This window comes from Leuciscus leuciscus (genome assembly GCF_965113295.1).
Source record: "Leuciscus leuciscus genome assembly, contig: SUPER_11_unloc_4, whole genome shotgun sequence".
In the NCBI taxonomy this organism is placed as follows: Eukaryota; Metazoa; Chordata; class Actinopteri; order Cypriniformes; family Leuciscidae; genus Leuciscus; species Leuciscus leuciscus.
The window spans coordinates 248,411-265,476 of NW_028118543.1; positions in this window are offsets into that span (position 1 = coordinate 248,411).

Genomic DNA, 17,066 nt, shown 5'->3' on the forward strand with positions numbered 1-17,066 from the left:
TTGTGATTAGCCACAATAGTAGTTATGAATTTGTATAGTTTATTATGGATTTATGTGGGTGTTTATTATATAATTTTGCGTGGATTTTTAACAATGATACGTTAGGCTGTAAAACTAACCAATCTGGCAACACCGTTCTTCATTCTGAACATTTAATGTTGGATAATAATTGTGGCCTAATGTAATACTGAAAATCTTATATTCCCCTATGATTGTAGGCTACCTTACATGATTATATATGCGACAAAAATGAACTTGAATTCAATTAACGTTAGCTAACTTTGCTAGCCTGCAAAAATCGATATTTTGGTGCAGAAAGCTATAAAGTCTTCGATCATTTATCGTCATAAGAATGAAATGGCCACCTTACAAAGTTTCTAAACACAACTTCTTGTCCTAATTCAACAGTTTTTGATGTGTAAATGTAAGAATAGTATCCATCTCTATTAATTAACTCTTCTACTTACCGAGTGGAAAATCGCAATGGACCTTGGGATCGACCCATACGGTGACGTCAGCGTTATTAATTAGAGGATTTAATAATAATAAAAAATACAAATAAAACTGATTAATTGAACACAATCGTAGCATATGATATATATATATATATATTTATTAAAATCAGCAAACCTCCGATAAAAATACGTTTTTATCCAGCATGCTCTAGTTAAAGCAGTCAGCGTCCTAACTTACCTATGACAAGAAAATGCTTAAACTGCTTACTTGCACGCGCCTTGGAGCGTTGTTAAACTCATCTTTTAATGCCGTTTTACCTGCAGTTGAGCGTTGGTTTGGTCAAACTCACCTCTGATTTCCGGTTTACCTGCAGTTGAGTGTTGTTAAAATCACCGCTGAATGCGGTTGCACACCGTGTGCGTTGTTAAACTCACCGCTGATTAACGCGCTAAACCTTTGCGCAGAGGGCACTTTGATATCAGATTGCGAGGGTTTTTAAACATCAAAAACCTGTTGGAGGGCCAGATAAAAATGTTCTAGGGGCAGCCATTTGACTCGCCCTGAATATTTTTTTTGGGTCGTGCTGACCCAAGACGTCAAATTTCAACGCTGCAGGCCAGGGTTCCAGAAAGAATCGTGCTGTTCCAATTGAAATGCATTAGTTTAAAAAACGTGCTGAAATTACGAAAATAACGGCAGAAAGAATCGTGCTGGATGCACGAAAGATTCATCCAATTGAAATGCATTAGTTTAAAAAACGTGCTGGAGTTACGAAAATAACGAAATAAACGTGTCCCTGCCACGAATAAATAGATTAAATTACGTGACCACTTCACGAACTGCCGTGAGACTGGGTTGACCAGTCACTACTGCAGCGTTAAACAGATTTCAACAAGATTTCAACGTCAAACAAACCAGACAACTCGTTTAAATAGTATTTTTCTACAAACTGTTAGCTAATAATTTTGTCAAGATGGCTACTGTAGTGGCACAGTCTCATTATATATTCGGATTGCGGACAGGAGTGAGGAATAATTTGTTGTATTTTGATGAGCAAACCATCATATTTCCGTGCGGAAACAACTGTGTGCGCTATAACATCAACCAATTTTACATTTTCAACTAGCAGAATAGTACAGAATCATATTAGCAAGGCTCCTCAGCTCCACTCCCGCCCCGCCTCTTTGCCTATTTTCTGTTATCCGGGAGTGACGCAAGGCCAAGATGGCGACGGCCGGCTCCGCCTACTTTAGGCTTCAAAAATGCTCTTCAGAAACCTACGGGTGACGTCACGGACACTACGTCCATATTTTTTTTACAGTCTATGGTTATCACACGCGCAACAACTTAAAAGATTTGAACGACACGTTTAATTCATCTATCTGTAAATATCTTGATATTGATTAAACTTGCTCATTTTGTGGTCTTTTTGAAGAAAGTGCTGCCCATTTATTTTGTGAACACATTTATGGTTTGATTTAAGTTATATTTAACCCTACTAATGTGACCCACCGTTATATCCTTAAAGGTATAGTTCACTTTGAAATTAAATGTTGGTATGTTTTAGCTTACCTCAAGGGCATCCAAGACGTAGGTGTCTTTTTTTCCGCAGTAGTTTCAATTTTGATATTTTTAGGTCAAACGGTTTCGCAGTAGCCAAGGCGACATCTAGTGTATATATCTATACCCGCCCGCGCTCTCAGATCACTTGGACGTGGCTGAGTTCAAGAGGTAAAAACGATATAAAAACTGTTCGTTTTCTCACACAAACCGCTCGTTTCGTGTCTTAGGCCATCAATGTGTACTTACGATGGGGAATTGTTTAATTTGGACGACGGGGAATTGTTTTAATTTGGACTCTGTGCATGCTGTTTGAGACAAGTGACCATCGACCTGCATTATATGACTGACAGACAAGAACGGTTTGACCTAAAAATATCAAAATTGAAACTACTGCGGAAAAAAAGACACCTACATCTTGGATGCCCTTGAGGTAAGCTAAAACATACCAAAATTTAATTTCAAAGTGAACTATCCCTTTAACGATATTATTTATTTTTATTACGAAATCCCAAAATTGTCATCTCTTGAATATGTTGTTAATTTCTTTATTTTATATCCAAACATTTTCATCCATTAATTTGTTTGGATAAAACTAAACAACATGAAAAAAAAAATGCAATATTGGATGTTGTGATCAATAACTGATATTTCTTCTGCCCTGGTTAAAATACATCAACTCAATGTGTCTGTTTACAAGCGCACTGTCAACTAACTAAACTTTTGGAAGTGGGGTTGCCAGATTTAAAGTTTATTCTACAACTTTTGTCTACTCATCACCCAGCTCATTAACAATATCATCCCCTCATCAGGTCCCATCAGAGTATCAGTGGAAAGGCAGTCATAGACTCTCAGTTTATATAGAGCACACATTGCCAGAATCCAGCCCAAACCTTTGTGACAGAAATAATTTAACTTAATTGCAAGCCTTGCAATGTGAATTGCATACATGACTACATGATAATGTTAAACATGACATTTACCAGACTAAAATGCATGTTTGCACCCAAAAATGAAAATTCTGTCATTATTACTCACCCTCAAGACTTTCGTTCATCTTCGGGACACAAATTAAGATATTTTTAATGAAATCTGAGAGGTTTCTGTCCCTCCATTGACATCAATGTCATTGCAACTGTCAAAGCCCAGAAAGGTAGTAAAAACATCAGTAAATAGTATATAACAACGTTGGTTCAACCTTAACCCTGGAGAACCCAAGAACACTTTTCTTCTTTGGAAAATTATGAACTATGCATTAAATTACTTCTATAAGTTCACTGAACACCAAAATATCCACTTTTTAAATTTTAACCCTTTATTCCCTAATTTAGGATTAGGGCCAAATTTGACCCATGGGCTTTAGGTGTATCATTTCACAGAATAACAATAACAAACACCGTCAATGCAAACTATTTTAAATTTAGGAAAATAATCAGTCAACCACACAGCTACATTTAACAATGTTTTTTTTTTGTTTTTTTTGCTTTATTTGTTGCATGTTAGAACTGGATATCAAATGTACAAACACTTTGGCCAATGGAAACAAGAACACAAGGCCAAAATCACGACTGAAAAAAACTAACACCATGGGTCTTTGCTTATCCAAAAATCTGTTCTGCTAGAGAGAGGAACTCACACTATCATCAGCTTCAAGTTGCTCCAATACTTGTGTTACAGTGACCTTTCTCTGCTGCTTTCCCTGTCCTGAAAAGGGAGTGGCCATACTCCCTGAAAAGATATACTACTTTATTTATTTCAAGGCTTTAGCCAAACACAGGACTGTCACCATTCTCCATAAAAGTCACTCAAAGAACCAGAGGGTAATTTTTGACCCAACATGTTTTTAACCCATACACCCAGAGGGTCATTTTGGGCCCATCGTTTTTTGAACTAGCTCAGAGTTGCTAATTTATCCCAAAATAATATAAAACATACTTCTAGGCATTCTGCAAGCTAATACTAATTAGATGAACAAAAAATACACAATTTTACCATCCGCTGGTTTGCTGAGAAGACGATTTTGTTTGGCTAGGTTTCCAGCTCAACAAAACAGCATGTGGTCAGCCATCATATTACTACCACTCTGGCACTTGTGAGTTCAATATTCATCCACTAGGTGTCTCTATGCAGGGGCCAGAAGTGGCACTCTGGGCTTTTGATGTAAAATTTGACCATTTTTTTTTTTGGGGGGTAGCAGCAATTAACAGGGGTCAAATTTGACCCCGTGGTTTTGTGCGCAAAATAACCCCAAAATAACAACATTGTTGAATAATCTCTTCTTTTCCATGTCATTCTCCTACACTGTTGACGTAGTGTAAACAGTGCAGCGCTTATGGATTGTACATCAGAGCGTAGGCTCACTATTGGCTAGCTCCTGGGTCATCACACACGACCAGAGTCGGCCAATAATAAGCCTACGTTCTGACGTAGAACCCAGAAGCACTGCACTGGCTTTTTTTCAAGGCTTGCACCTTGAAATCTATAACAGGGTTTGCGTTCTCGAGCCACCAGGCACTGTTTTGTGTAGATGAGTGGGCCGGAGAGCGTTAAAGGATAACTCTTGCCAAAATGCAACCTCTTTTTGTTAATCTACCCGAGGCAAACTTTCGTTTAAAAGCATAATTAGGATGGAAACGTCACTTTTAAGTTTGACCGTATTTTCGTTTTCGGTCAAATTGCCTTTTGAATGGGAGTGCTTGGGGCACGACTATGATAGCATCAAAAATCGCTATTTTTAAAACACTAAGAAGGCTCGACACAACATGAAACTTTGCTCTCAGTATCACCAGGGGCTCTACACATGAACTCCAGCATGGAGAACATTGTTTGTGTACACAGAGTTTACTAAAAAGAAAGATTTTGAACAACTCACTGAAGCTGTGTCCGCCGGCATTTTGACGGTCAAAAATAGTCGATCTGATAAATTTATTCTAGAGCTGCTGTAAAGCCTAAACAATCTATGTTACTGTACTTTCCTATTATCACTGTAAAGCTGCTTTGAAACAATCTATATTGTTAAAAGCGCTATATAAATGAAGGTGACTTGACACTGTTTACACTACGTCAACAGCGTAGGAGAATGACATGAAAGAGTAGAGATTGTTGAATGATGTCGTTATTTTGTTTTTGTGCACAAAAGGAATTCTCATCGCTTCATAATATTAAGATTGCACCACTGTAGTTACATGGATTATATAAACGATGTTTTGACTACCTTGAAAGTTGCAAAGACGTTGCTGTCTATGGGTGGTTCAGAAACCTCTCAGATTTCATCAAAAAATATCTTATCTTTGTGTTCTGAAGATTAACAAAGGTCTTACAGGTTTGGAACGACATGAGGGTGAGTAATTAATGACAGAATTTTCACTAATCATTTAACTGAAAACAACTTGCACTGACATATCTTAAAATATGTGACTGCCACTGTTTTGTCTCGAGATGCACACCAGTAATGTTTTTTTTTTTTTATTAGACATTTTTATAAAAGCTGCTTAAATACCCTAATTTGATTAAGGCCTAGACCCGGCTTAAGCTAAGCCCAGTATGGAAACCATGGCCATATTGTTTATACCAGTAGTCAGCTATTTATATATTATTATATTTATAATATTTATATGAATGGCAAATATGCTAATGACTAACCTCTGAACAAACTCAAGGTGCTGCCTCTTCCTGGTACTGCAAGCTGAACTCATAGGAGGAGGCAAACAGCGCTGCCAGGCCAGTGATGAAGATGCTGTGATCCTTTCACACACACCTTGACCTTCCAAACGTAATGTCCACTACTGGTCGCTTAGAGATTGACCTGTAATTAAAAAATGTTTAAAAAAAATTAATGAATAAATAAATAATATTAATAATTAAAATAACTATTGTGGGTTTCACTGTGGTTCGATGTAGTTGTCTATTCATAGTTCTATGAATAAAATTTTTCACCTAAACATTAAAATTGATTAGGGTTAGAATGTTAAAACGCACTGGCATATTATTTTGCTTGTTTTAAGCATAAACTCACTTAATTTTGACTTATTCTTTCAGAAAACAATCCAATTTTTACTTGTCTATTAAATGCTTCTTCATAAGAATTTTAGATATCTGGACTGGAAACAAGAAAAAAACACTAATTAAGAAAAACATATTTTGCAGTGGGGTGAGTAAATGATGGCTTTTCATTTTAGGTTAAAACTACCCAATGTTTACATACCAAGCAACATAAAGTGTGGACTCCACTGGCAAATGTAGATTGCAGGACATCAGCGTTGCAAATTCCTGAAACAATTTTTTAAAAGGACAGCACAACCATGATCAACAGAACCAAAACATAAAACATTACAGATTAATGAGATTTGTTGGATAATCTCTACTTATCTGCTTTAAGGATAACACCGTCTAACTTCTCTTTGAATGGTGGGAGTAGTTGTAGGACCATGGCATGGCAATCAGGAATACTAGCCTACATTTAAAAACAACATTAGGAACATGGATTTTCTTGTGCTAGCAAAATTCTGACAACGATTCAAAAGCACGATCAAAGAACTGACAATTTTTTTTATTTTTTTTTCACACAGATAGACTAACGTTATAACTGTGTAACACTACTTAAAAGCACTTACATTAGCACTGGACCGTCATCAGCTTCAAGGTGCTGGATACTGAAGGAGAGGTTTGATCAGGTTGGTCTGAAAACACTGCTGTGGTGGACCAGTATCCTGAATTTAAACCAAAGGTCACTGAAGGTGCAGCTGAACATGTTTAAGCTCCAAAACACATACCCAACCAGTTCAGAGGCCGCAACTATTCTGAGGAATCAGTTGCCTGAACTTCGTGGCCTTTTCAACCAAGTAGAAGCACTTGTACGACTTCTTGTGGTTGTTCCTGCCTCTGCTGAAGAGGAGAGGAGCTTCGGTGCTCAGAGGAGGTTGAAGACCTGGCTGAGAAGCACAATGTTGCATATTCACATTGTATCAGTCTATCACATTCACAAAGTAATACTGGATAAAGTCAGAAAGGAAAACATTTGCCAGGAGTTTATCCTGGTGAATAAGTACAGGAAGCAAGTGTTTTGTTCTTTCGTGTGAGAAGACGAGACAGGACAGTATAGAAGGGTGGATAGTTAGGATACATGGAGAGATGTGATTGAAAGGATAGATGGAGGGCAAGGAAAAATGTTCTTTATATTAAAGTTAAATGTTTGTTTTTATGTTTGTGAGATAGTGTGACAATCTTGCAGCTTGTGTCCCAAATAAGTAGTGCATCTATTGTGTTATCAATTTTCCCATACTTTTGGATTACAGAAGTAATGATTACAGATCGTTTTATATTTTCAGGTACAGCGGTTCGTTTTAAATAAGTTTATTTAACAGATTTTATTCACACACAAATTGGATTCAAATAAAACATTTGGAGTTGGCTAAATTAGTAATGTAAACAGAGCACAAACAATTAGCCTAAGTATATTAACTTATTTTAACTAAGTTAACAGTGCATAATTGTTTACAGTGCAGCATGAAAGTTCTTTGATTCTTTATTTTCTCCTCATTAATTCCACACAGCTTCAATAAAGGTTCAGCACATAAGCACAAATGAGTACACTGGTGTTTTCATGGGTGTGTGGTCTAAAGCAACGCATATAATAATATAAATCAATATATAACATAACAGAAACACAATTCAATAGGCTAACTAAACAGATGCATACAATGAGATGTAGCAGAAACACTTTCATGAACAATAAGCAACATCATTTGAATACATGAACACAAATCAATCACTACTTCTATGTAAAGCTTCCTTAAACAAGGAATATCAACCAACATAATAAATTGACTTCATCAAACAGTTAACATGAGCTGAAGTACATAAATCAAGTTGGTACTATACGCACACATCAAACGTGAGGAAAGCATGCATGAGTCTGTTTGCTACACTCACTCACTCCATGCGGACTGGTGTTTTCTATCGACGCTAATACTGAACGCCCCCTGCTGGAGATTGGCGGAGCAGCGTCTTAACGTGCTTTGACAGCGCGCTGTTTTTAGCTCAAATTTTAGTCTTGATGTGTTCCTGGACTCAAAAAACTGTAGCATATAAATTGCAATGAATTAATTAATTAACCTTTATGTATCCAGGCAAGTCACTTAAGAACAATATCTTATTTTCGACAACAGCCTGGCTGGCAGGAGAGATCTCCTGAAATTCGAACAAACATGATGAACAATGAATTATGATATATTTTAAAATATGTGATATGTGTATTTTTAATTGAATCGACACACTACCTTTGATCATTGAAAAAAAAAGTTTAGAAATTGTTTGGTTTGATTTCTTCCTGCCGTCGACTACTCAATGAAAGAACCATATTTGTATCGAGAGCATCGGTTCCCGAGCTGTGGAACATCTACGTTTACACTAGTAGTGCATTTTCGTTTTAAAACGCATACATTTATTTAGCTACGGTTAAGCCTGCCGTTAGACTATTTAGACCCGTCAGTCAAGTCCGAAGCAAGACACACGCAAGTGACATATTGCGTTATGGCAACGAAGTCTCAGACTGACAGATACATAAAAATAAAGGTGAATTTAGGCTACTTTAGTTTTGAACGTACGTTATCATGTTAATTATAATCCAATTGATTTTGTTTTATTGACCACAATATTATCACTGATATTTGTTTGAGATGGGCACATTTGATTAATTTTGGGGGGAAAATTAATGCACAGCAAGCCGTGGATTTTCCCTTACATATAAGTTTATAAAGATATACATTTTCTGTCAAAACAATAGCAGTTATCTTTGCAAGTTTCATTCGAAAAAAAACATTCGAAAAAATCCCTTGGCAACCGGCCGACGCGCGTCACTACTCGTGACGTCACAGGCAGAGTCGCCCATAGAACTCTTCTCTGGTTTTCTAGCAGTTCAGTTGATTTCTGGTCTGTAGTACAAGCGATCTGACTAGTATTTCTGTTACATCTGTGGTGAAAAATTGCTCTAATTGTTTTATATCTCTCGATCTGTGTTATATCTCATGATTTTTAGTATTTCATTTCGATCTGTGCAATTTACGTTCAGTGAACTTGTGATAAGTTAGTGACAGAACATCAGAGAGACATCTGGAGCAATGGGTCAGTGCAAATCTCACAGTTACATTGTAAAGGAAGATGCTGCTGCATCTGTGTCGCCAAGGCCTGTCCCAGAGAAAGTAGAGAAGAAGAAGAAAGGGAAGTTCCTTAGATGGGTTTTGTCTCGGAAATCCAAGAACACTTCCACCGAAGCCCAACAGAGTCAGTGCAGAAATGACAGCAGCCAACAGCCTGAGAGATGCTCTGATGTGGAAGCTGAACACAACAGCGACACTGAACACAACTCAGTGTACAGCAGGCACAGCTGTGTGTCTTCTCCCACCAGTGTGCCGGATGGTGATAAAGACATTACCAGGCAAGAGCAAAGTGGCATCATCTCACACAACAGCAGTCCTTCTCTACCTGTGCCATCTATGACTGAGGAGAACATCAACTCAGCTTCGACATCGGATGACATTTCTTGGAAGAATGAGGATGAAATTATCCATATAAGTTCAAAGGGAAAGACAGGTCAGTTTATATAACAAGCCCCAACATGACTCATAAAATGTGCAAAAAGTACCTACATTTTAACATGTTTTTCTGGACATTGTCTTTATTATCCAAATGAAAATGTGAACTGAGGATGGATTTTGGTTGTGTGAGGCACCACAATAATGTGTCCATTCTACAGCTATTTTTAATGTGAATTTTTAATGTTTTTTTGTGGTTTATACTGTAAATTTTGTATGTCCCTCTTTTTTTTTAACAGGGGAAGTCTCGCAGGACTATGAAACTATGAAAATGCTGGGTAGAGGATCATATGGATGCGTCTACGACGGGATCCGTTTGTCTGATTCAAGAAAGGTAGTTTTTTTGCACTCTTGGAAGTTGGAATTTAAATTCATTAAAAGTTACATCAAGGTTAATTACTGGAATCATGTGACCTCTGCACATATAGTTAATTAATTGTAAAACATTCTTACAAAAAAATTCTTATTTTTTCTTTCCCTTGGAGAACAGGTGGCAATCAAACATGTGCTGAAGACAGAAGCCATGGAAAATGTCCGTATTGTAAGTAGGCAATTCCTCTCTTCGTTTTATTACTCTCAGAGTACACAGTCACATTAATAATAGGACATTTTAACAAAATTTTGCAGTCACAAAAGGACCATTGTCAATAGCGTATGAACTTCCGAACCAAGCAGCTTTCTGTTAGTCAGCACAGTTCATTCGCGTGACTTTACCCTCACGCAAAAATTCCCATTAAAATGACAAAATTTTGCCCTGAAAATTTTTGCTGGTCGACAGTAAAAGTGACCGAAACTTTAGTAACTATTTCCAGTTTTTCAATTACTTAACTCTTCAAACCTATACTTACCCAAATGCAGGACATAATTCTGTAGTAATTCATTTAAATTAAACCATGTCCCCTAATTATCTCACTTTTGTATAACTATTATCTCTCCTGTAGGGTCTATTCGGCAAATCCCCTCCAAATGAGGTCGCTATGATGGCTCTTATGAACAAAAATCCCAGTGTTCCTCAAATAATAAAGCTGCTGGACTGGTACGAGACACCAGAGGAATATCTACTGGTCTTAGAGCGGCCCACGCCATGTGTAGATATGAGGATATTTTTACTGCAAAATGGTGGCATCCTCAAGGAATCGACGGCACGAGCTGTGATGCGTCAGGTTGTCACTGCTGCAAGAATATGCAGTGAGAGGGGCGTCTTCCACAGCGACATCAAGCTGGAAAACCTGCTCATCAACCCAAACACCTTGCAGGTCAAATTAATAGACTTCGGTTGTAGCAAACGCTTGAAGAAGTCTTCTTATTCGAAATTCAGTGGTACGTATTATTCCACAAATCTATGGTGAATAAATCGACAAAAAGCTATGGAAATACAAATTCATTGCAATGGACGAAATCTTGTTCTTTCTTCCAGGCACAAGAGATTATGCTCCCCCTGAGTGGGTCAGGCATGGAAAGTATCATGGCAAGCCTGCAACAGTGTATTGTTTAGGCGTACTGATGTTCAAGATGCTGTCTGGGAAGTATCCTGGCGAGTACCGGTACCTCCCTCAGATGTTTGGTGAGCCCTCCTACACAGAAGACATTTCCAAAGGTGAGAGCATGTGGACGGGTCATACAGGAACTTTTATTACTGCTTAAAATAATGTGAGCAGTTACACAAAGTATAACACTTACAATAATAACCGGACATCTCTCCCCTCTTCACAGAATGCAGGGATCTGATCCATTCATGCATGGAAAGTAATCCAGCCAAGCGGATTAATATGGAAAAGATCCTCCTCCACGACTGGTTCCAGGTATCGATCCTCACCTAAAAATGTTTGGAAATAAGATACCGTCATGAGAGGAAGAACGAGAAACAAAAGAAACCCAGAGAGTAGGTAAAGAAAAAACCTCATGTGCCTAAAAGAAAAAAGGTAAGGAAAGGAAGTATATGTAAGCGCTTTGAGGTCTCAGAAAAAGCGCTATATAAATGTAACGAATTATTATATATATATATATATATATATATATATATATATATATATATATATATATATATATATATATATATATATCCATATATATATATATCCATATATGCAATCACAGGTCAAAGCACAGCTTACATGCACTATTGGTTGACGATGAGACGCTATAGTCGCAGGACAAAACACCGCTCTTCCGTTCCGATAACAACATTAAACAGGTTCTCCCCACTCAGTGAATCACCCACTGAGAATCCTGTTGATTGTGCCCTAGTTATTGGTGATTCTATTACACAGAACATGAAAATAGAGACACCAGCCACCATAGTCACATGTTTGCCGGGAGCCAGAGCGCCTGACATCAAAGCAAATTTAAAAGTGCTGCTGGCTAATGCTAATCGTAAATTCTCTAAGATTATTATTCACGTCGACACAAATGATGTTTGACTCCGCCAGTCGGAGATCACCAAAATTAATATTAAAGAGGTGTGTGAACTTTCCAGTACGATGTCAGGCACTGTAATTTGCTCTGGCCCCCTTCCTGTTCGCAGGAGTGATGAGATAGTTAGTAGATTGTGTTCACTCAATGGCAAAATAATATAGAATTCATAGACAATTGGAAAAGTTTTTGGGGCAGACCTGACCTGTTGAAAAGAGATGGTATTCATCCCTCCTGGGATGGTGCTGCTCTTCTCTCCAGTAATTTGGCTCATAGTCTTAGAGATAAAACATGACAATCTGCGGCTGGTTTCACAAAGATAGACTTTGACTATGGCTTAGATATAGTAGATAGTCAGACTTCAGATAGACATCTAAATCAGACCGTTGCACAAAGCACTTAAGACTCTGACTATCTTAAGTAGGACTACACTGCAATGCATTCTGGGTAAAATAAGACATTTTCAAAACAAAAAACATGGCGGATCGAGTAAGCGCATTCAACCGCTCAGTGCAGTTTACCCCAGCGGAAAATATGTGTTTGTTGGAGTATAACAGTTACAAGGACATTTTACTTGAAATTTAGCGGAGAATGTAGTAACAAGAAGAAATGTTTAATTTGGAAAAAGATTGCTTCGACAGTTAAAGGGATAGTTCAGCAAAAAATGATATTAAACCCATGATTTACTCACCCTCAAGCCGTTCGAGATGCATATGTCAATCATTTTTCAGACGAACACATTTTCAGTTATTTTAGAAAATGTCTTAGATCTTTCAGTGGTTATATGTATATTTTTACGACAAAACCGCACGGATTACACCCTCAGAAGGCCTTCGTTTATCCCCCTGGAGCCGGATGGATTAGTTTTGTGAAGGATGCATGCACATTTTTGGGACTTGAAGGAGGTGGACCCCATAACTTGACATTATAACCACTGAAAGATCCAAAACATTTTCTAAAATAACTGAAAATGTGTTCGTCTGAAAAATGATTGACATATGCATCTCGAACGGCTTGAGGGTGAGTAAATCATGGGTTTAATATCATTTTTGGCCGAACTATCCCTTTAACAGCGTTAATCCGATCACTGAGCGGAGCGTTAAAGACGTACAGAAAAGATACAAAAACATGGTACAAGATACCCTGTATACCACCCATGACACAGAAGCTTTACTGAGACCCACTGTGTCACCAACAGCATTCAGAAAAGTTCCTGTTGCATAAAATCTCAACGCAGTGCAAACCTGCGCGCCATTCGGCGTCTGTCCGCGGCGCCCATCAACGGCTCAGGACCTTGTTCAAAATCCTGCTGTGCCACAGAGCGCCATTTACATTTTTGTCTCATATTTGTCTAAAATCGTCGTTAATGTATACTGACTTCACCCTGTCCTGCAATATACATTTAGTTTTACATTCATTTAAGGAAATCAGCTGTGTGGATGAAAACGGCTGATGTTATCGGATTTTCAGGTGATATTCTCAATTCATTCAGTTAACGGACGCTCTGAGGTAAAGTGTTCAGACTGCAGACTTTAGTTTGCAACGATTGTATTTAATTGTACAGTACAATCATAACATAGTACAGACATTATCTTAATTCCATAATGTCCTTAACCCTTGTGCATTGTTCAAATTCACTACCCTTTCGTTATGTTCGTGGCTGAAAACAGCCACTACTTTAAACTGCTGTAAAAATGTATCAGATAAATATTTTTTTCAATTTTTTTTGCATAAATCTATTAATCAACCTCAGTCCTGATCAAAACTACTAAATGTTTAAAACTCTTTAATTGCCAAATTCATAAATGATGTCACTGATTTTGGAAAAAAAAAACACAAAATGACTTATTTTCAATATAAAATGTGAATGTGGACTGGATTTTTTTTTACCTTTTATCACAGTCTTGGACATGTCAAAGATTAGAAATAACATTGGTTTTGATGCATTGTTAGTTTTTGTGCAGCATCAGATTTGAACTTTTTCTCTCTCATTTACTGTCCGTGGCTGTTTTTGCCCCATAGACTTCCATTATAACCACATTTTTTGATTGCAAAGCCATGACACCATATAATCATGCATTTTTGATTGTTGGTGGTTTTCCCTGTTGGGAAGAGGTTAAATTTGTAATTTTTACTGTTGATAACCAGGTGGCACCATTAACCCTTTAGATAGGCCTGTGCAAAAAAAAACTTAGTTTCTGGCTTTTACATGGAGTATAATAGCATATTTGTGTGTGTGTGTGTGTGTGAGAGAGAGAGAGAGAGAGAGAGTGAGTGTGAGAGTGTGTGTGTGTGTGTGTGTGTGTGTGTGTGTGTGTGTGTGTGTGTGTGTGTGTGTGTGTGTGTGTGTGTGTGTGTGTGTGTGTGTGTGTGTGTGTGTGAGAGAGAGAGAGAGAGAGAGAGAGAGAGAGAGAGAGAGAGAGTGTGTGTGTGTGTGTGTGTGTGTGTGTGAGTGTGTGAGTGAGAGAATATGAGAACTCACCTTGATACGTCTGAGAAAATCAAAATATGCACCTCAGCTCTCAGAACTACATGGAGTAAACAAAAACAAAGTAAGTGTATTTATGCATCTGCTGCCTTTTGATGGTGAGAAATGCAGACTAAACAAAGCAAGTGGATTTAAACACTTGCATGCAAGCCTGCTGGTCATTTGATGGTGAGAAGAGCAGCAAGCAACATGAGAAAGGGCTTGACTTGTAGTGAAGTTTTAGAGATGATTATGCAGCCTGACCCCTCCAGCGAGCTGCAGGATGTATCGTCTTCTCCCTCTGACACCACAGACTCAGGAGAGTCAGATCCTGATTTGGATGTGGCATCCTCATCATCCTCTCTAGCTTCCACTGAAGGCGAGGAAGATTCGGAGGATCCTGGATCTGGGTGGATTGGGAGAAACGGCGAAGTGTGGTTTTCCACCAACGCGGAGACAACTTTCTTCAGCCTGCCAACTCCCGTGACTCCAGGGCCGACGCGCTATGCCATCGCAAGGGTCCAGAACATGGATTCTGTGTTCAATCTGTTTTTTACGGAGTAAAAATAGGAGGGGAAGGCGATGATCCCACAGACCCCATGTAGGCACGGAGATCTGTGGAGTCCACCCCGGTCCAGTCTCTCAATTTTTGTGCGGCGCGCATGGAGGTTGGTCATGCTGACAATGAGGTCAGTCATCTGCTCCGTAAAAAACAGAATCCGTTGAACACAGAATCCATGTTCTGGACCCTTGCGATGGCATAGCGCGTCGGCCCTGGAGTCACGCCTCTGGCAGGCTGAAGAAAGGGAATTGTCTCCGCGTTGGTGGAAAACCACACTTCGCCGTTTCTCCCAATCCACCCAGATCCAGGATCCTCTGAATCTTCCTCGCCTTCAGTAGAAGCTAGAGAGGATGATGAGGATGCCACATCCAAATCAGGATCTGACTCTCCTGAGTCTGTGGTGTCAGAGGGAGAAGACGATACATCCTGCAGCTCGCTGGAGGGGTCAGGCTGCATAATCATCTCTAAAACTTCACTACAAGTCAAGCCCTTTCTCATGTTGCTTGCTGCTCTTCTCACCATCAAATGACCAGCAGGCTTGCATGCAAGTGTTTAAATCCACTTGCTTTGTTTAGTCTGCATTTCTCACCATCAAAAGGCAGCAGATGCATAAATACACTTACTTTGTTTTTGTTTACTCCATGTAGTTCTGAGAGCTGAGGTGCATATTTTGATTTTCTCAGACGTATCAAGGTGAGTTCTCATACTCTCTCTCACAAACACAAACACGCACACACACGCACACACACACACACACAAATATGCTATTATACTCCATATAACTCCATGTAAAAGCCAGAAACTAAGCTTTTTTTTGCACAGGCCTATCTAAAGGGTTAATGGTGCCACCTGGTTATCAACAGTAAAAATTACAAATTTTACCTCTTCCCAACAGGGAAAACCACCAACAATCAAAAATGCATGATTATATGGTGTCATGGCTTTGCAATCAAAAAATGTGGTTATAATGGAAGTCTATGGGGCAAAAACAGCCACGAACAGTAAATGAGAGAGAAAAAGTTCAAATCTGATGCTACACAAAAACTAACAATGCATCAAAACCAATGTTGTTTCTAATCTTTGACATGTCCAAGACTGTGATAAAAGCTAAAAAAAAAAATCCAGTCCACATTCACATTTTATATTGAAAATAAGTCATTATGTGTGTTTTTTTCCCCAAATCGGTGACATCATTTATGAATTTGGCAATTAAAGAGTTAAAATCCTGATTTTTTTTTAAAACATTTAGTAGTTTTGAGCAGGACTGAGGTTGATTAATAGATTTATGCAAAAAAAATTGAAAAAAATATTTATCTGATAAATTTTTACATCTGATCCCTTACTTCAAAAGCACATATTGTTATTGATATGATTACAGACTGTAATCTAGATGTGCTGTGTTTGACAGAAACCTGGCTAAAACCAAACGATTACATTACTTTAAATGAGACCACCCCTCTAGATTACAGTTATAAACATGAGCCTCATCTGAAAGGCAAACGGGGAGGTGTTGCTGTAATTTATAGTAATATTTTTAGAATTACCAAGAAGTCTAGTTTCAAATATAATTATTTTGAAGTGTTGGTGCTTAATCTAGCAATATATAGTGTAAATGATAAATCACGTTTGAGATTTGTGCTGGCTACTGTATACAGGCCACCAGGGCACCATAAAGACTTTATCAAAGAATTTGCTGATTTTCTATCAGAGTTAGTATTGGCTGCAGATAAAGTACTAATTGTTGGTGATTTTAATATACAGTACATATAGATAATGAAAAAGATGCATTGGGATTGGCATTTAAAGACATTGTAATCATACTCTAGATCTAATATTATCACACGGAATAAATGTTGATGCCGTTGAAATTCTGCAGCAGAGCGATGACATCTCAGATCATTATCTAGTCTCGTGTAAACTTCATTTAGCCAAGGCTGCAAAGCCGACGCCGTGTTACAAATATGTTAGACCTATCACTTCTGCCACTAAAGATTGCTTTATTAATAATCTTCCTAAT